We start from the raw sequence: 4,861 nt of genomic DNA on the forward strand, positions 1-4,861 counted from the left end.
GCGGAGCAGCGGTGGAGCTAGGGTTACCAACTATCCCGTATTAGCCGGGACATCCCGTATTTTGGGCTGAATTGGTTTGTCCCGTACGGGACCGCCCTTGTCCCGTATTAGGCCCAGGGGCCGCTGTAGGCCCGGACACTGTAGGCTAACGGAGTGTGTTCGGGGAACGTGGCTGAGTGCATTCGCCTAGCGGAGATAGCGTAGCATCCCGCCTCCCGGCCCGGGCAGCCGCCATTGGTGGAGCGGGAGCACGTGGCCGCTGGCTGGGTTAGGTCACTTTTTGCCCCTTATTTGGGAGTGAGGAAGTTGGCAATCCTAGGTGGAGCAGCAGTGGAGTACACCGACAACATCGCCTGGCCAGGTCTATTAATTTTCTGTACTGGTTAATGTTCTCTAAGCTGGATCCAGGGTACAGAGTAGATCTACGATAATTGTTGCCAGGACTAGCAGGTGTGAGCTATAGGGAGAGGTTGAGTAGGCTGGGTCTATATTCTACAGTTTAAGAATAAGGGGTAGGCCATTTAGAACTGAGATGAGGAAAAACTTTTTCAGTCAGGGAGTTGTGAATCTGTGGAATTCTCTGCCTCAGAAGGCAGTGGGGGCCAATTCTCTGAATGCATTCAAGAGAGAGCTAGATAGAGTTCTTAAGGATAGCGGAGTCAGGGGGTATGGGGAGAAGGCAGGAACGGGGTACTGATTGAGAATGATCAGCCATGATCACATTGAATGGCGGTGCTGGCTCAAAGGGCCGAATGGCCTCCTCCTGCACCTATTGTCTATTGTCTATTGTCTATTCCATAGAGCGCAGGAGGATGAGGGGTGATCTTGCAGTGGTGCACAAAATCATGAGAGGAATAGATCGGGTAGATGCACAGAGTCTTTTGCCTCTGATTAGGTGAATCAAGGACTAGGGGACATACGTTTAAGGTGCAGACAAAAAGGTTTGATAGGAATCTGAAAGGTAACGATTTCACACAAAAGCTGGTTGAGGCAGGGACTATCCCAATGTTTAAGCAACAGTTAGATACGTGCATGGATAGGACAGGTTTCATAATCATAATTATAATCATACTTTATTAGCCAAGTATGTTTTGCAACATACAAGGAACTTCATTTGCCATACAGTCATAGTAATAAAAAGCAACAGGACACACAACATACATTTTAACATGAACATCCACTACAGTGACTCCTCCACATTCATCGCTGTGATGGAAGGCGGAAAAAAGTTCAATCTTCTCCCCTCCAGCGGTCGGGGGCCTCGAGCCTTCCGTTGACGGGACGATCTTGGCTCCCGTAGCCGGCGGACGGCCCCTCCGTGTCGGAGCGATCAAGCTCCTGCATCGGGGGGGGAATCTCAGCTCCCCCGCGCCGGGCGATCTGACCCCGGTCGGGGTTAGTCGAACGTTCAGCTACTTTGGAGCTTCCCGACATCGGCCTCTACCCGAGACTGCGAGCTCCTCGATGTTGAAGTCCGCAGGCAGCGGTTGTAGCGTCGATCCCAGGCAAGGGATCGCAGGTTCCGATGGTAAATCCTCGGCCCCGCGGTGGGGCTCAAAGTCAGTCCCGGGCAAGGCCGCCAGCTCCACGACGTTAGGCCGCAGAGCGACCGGAGATACCAACCGGGAAACAATCGCATCTCCGGCAAGGTAAGAGATTGAAAAAAAGTTTCTCCTGACCACTCCCCCCCCCCCCCCTCCCGCTCACCCCCCACATAAAACAAACCAGAGAACATTAACACAAACTTTTAAAACACACTAAAAATAACAAAAAGACAGACAGACAGACCATTGGCGAGGCTGCCGTCGCTGACGGCGCCACCCGGTGGAATGGAGGGATATGGACCAAGCGCAGGCAGGTAGGACAAGTGTTGCTGGGACATTGTTGGCTGGTGTGGGCAAGTTGGGCAGAAGGGCCTGTTTCCACACTGTATCACTCAATGACTCTGACTCGATGGTGCCTTTGTTAATCCTCCCCTACAATGTTATTACTCAATGCACAAATCCATTCCCTCTGGACCAAATGCTTAAGCGAATTGGAATGGAAAGGTTTAAATAGGCATGCTTGGCAACCTTAAGCAACTAAAAAAGAACATTTCTCAATATTTAATAACCTTCAAATATGATTTACAAGCCTGATTTTGTAAAGATTTTACGGATCATACACATAAGCCGCCATCTGTTTGATGTCAAAATAACTGGCAACGAAAGCTGTACGTGGCTGGATCAGCTTGTGGTGGGACCAGGAAGGAGATCTCAATTGTCTGTACCAATTCGTCAAGTGCAAACATTGCAACACCATCGAAATGTTAACAATAGACAATAGGTGGAGGTGTAGGCCATTCGGCCCTGCAGAGCCAGCACCGCCATTCACCATGATCGTGGTCCCAACAGCCGCACAGAGCCGAGAGGGAAGTTGACCTTGCGTTGGTAATGGGCTTGTTCCGATTGACCTCATCTGCCTCAAGGTAGGAGAGGAAGGACATCACTCAGAAGAAAAGGTCTTGAACAGACCTCTCCTACATTAAGTAGAAGCAAGGAACTGCAGATGTTGGTTTACAAAAAAAGACACTAGGTTCTGGGTAACTCAGTGAGTCAGGCGGTATCCCTGGAGAACATGGATGGGTTTAAGGTGAAGGGGAAAAGATTTAATAGGAATCTGAGGAGTAAAATTTTCGCACAAAGGGTGGTGGGTGTATGGAACGAGCTGTAGTTGAGGTAGTTGAGGCTGGGACTATCCCACCGTTTAAGAAACAGTTACAGACAGGTACATGGATAGGACAGGTTTGGACCAAACACGGGCAGGTGGGACTAGAGCAGCTGGGACATGTTGGCCGGTGTGGGCAAGTTGGGCCGAAGGGCCTGTTTCCACGCTGTATCACTCCATGACTCCATGACTATGGATAGGCCACATTTCAGGTCAGGACCCTTCTTCAGACTCAGCCTTGAAACAAGAACATTACTCCAGCACATTGTGTCTTCCTTTCTCCTACATGTTGAAAGACTGGAGCGACTAGGCTTGTATACACATGAATTTAGAAGGATGAGAGGGGACCTTATCGAAACATATAAGATTATTAAGGGGTTGGACACGTTAGAGGCAGGAAACATGTTCCCAATGTTGGGGGAGTCCAGAACAAGGGGCCACAGTTTAAGAGTAAGGGGTAGGCCATTTAGAACTGAGATGAGGAAAAACTTTTTCAGTCAGAGAGTTGTGAACCTGTGGAATTCTCTGCCTCAGAAGGCAGTGGAGGCAATTCTCTGAATGCATTCAAGAGAGAGCTAGATAGAGCTCTTAAGGATAGCGGAGTCAGGGGGTATGGGGAGAAGGCAGGAACCGGGTACTGATTGAGAATGATCAGCCATGATCACATTGAATGGTGGTGCTGGCTCGAAGGGCCGAAAGGCCTACTCCTGCACCTATTGTCTATTGTCTATTTAGGATAACCTCCCTATCTTCCAATCTACCTCTCTGCAGTCCTTGCAGTTTTTTTAATCTGCACTATCTCATCGTTACTTTTTTGCTTATCTTTCATTCATTTGATCTATATCTCTCTATATCACCGCCTATATCACTCGTTTCCCTTTCCCCCGACTCTCAGTCTGAAGACGGGTCTCAACCCAAAATGTCAACTATTCCTTTTCTCCAAAGATGCTGTCTGACCCTCTTTTTGTGTCTATCATCATATCATATCATATCATATCATATATATACAGCGCGGAAACAGGCCTTTTCGGCCCACCGTGTCCGCACCGCCCAGCGATCCCCGCACATTGACACTATCCTACACCCACTAGGGACAATTTTTACATTTACCCAGCCAATTAACCTACAAACCTGTACGTCTTTGGAGTGTGGGAGGAAACCGAAGATCTCGGAGAAAACCCACGCAGGTCACGGGGAGAACGTACAAACTCTTTACAGTGCAGCACCCGTAGTCAGGATCGAACCTGAGTCTCCGGCGCTGCATTCGCTGTAAAGCAGCAACTCTACCGCTGCGCTACCGTGGCATTCCAGATGTGGCCTCACCAATGTACAGGTGTATGATATTCTGGATGTGGCCTCACCAATGTCTTGAACAGGTAAACGATAATCCAGATGTGGCCTCACCAATATTTTGAACAGGTGTATGATATTCCCGATGCATTCTCACTATAATCTTGTAAAAAAAAGTGTATGACCTTCATAAGATCACAAGATCATAAGTGATAGGAGTAGAATTAGGACATTCGGCCCATCAAGTCTACTCCATCATTCAATCATGGCTGATCTATCTCTCCCTCCTAACCCCATTCTCCTGCCATCTCCCCATAACCTCTGACACCCATATTAATCAAGAATCTATCTATGTCTGCCTTAAATATATCCACTGACCTGGCTTCCACAGCCTTCTGTGGCAAAGAATTCCACACATTCACCACCCTCTGACTAAAGAAATTCCTCCTCATCTCCTTCCTAAAAGAACGTCCTTTAATTCTGAGGCTGTGACCTCTAGTCCAAGACTATCCCACTGGTGGAAACGTCTTCTCCACATCCACTCTATCCAGGCCTTTCACTATTCTGTACGTTTCAATGAGTACCCCCCCTCATTCCTCTAAACTCTAGCGAATACAGGCCCAGTGCCATCAAATGCTCATTGAGGTGGAGAATCAATAATCATTTTGAACATTTGAGCAACCTTAATGGAACAAATGGCCCATTATTACTGCTACTGTACGTCTCAAATGTGCACCGGAGATGGAAATATCGCAAAAATAACATTTAATTTTTATCTGTATTTTCTCTGTAACTGTAACACTATTAGAATAGAATAGAATAGAATAGAATAGAATAGCCTTTTTTGTTGCTTTATTATGTTGTA

The sequence above is a fragment of the Rhinoraja longicauda genome, chromosome 11, assembly GCF_053455715.1.
Source record: "Rhinoraja longicauda isolate Sanriku21f chromosome 11, sRhiLon1.1, whole genome shotgun sequence".
NCBI classification, from domain to species: Eukaryota; Metazoa; Chordata; class Chondrichthyes; order Rajiformes; family Arhynchobatidae; genus Rhinoraja; species Rhinoraja longicauda.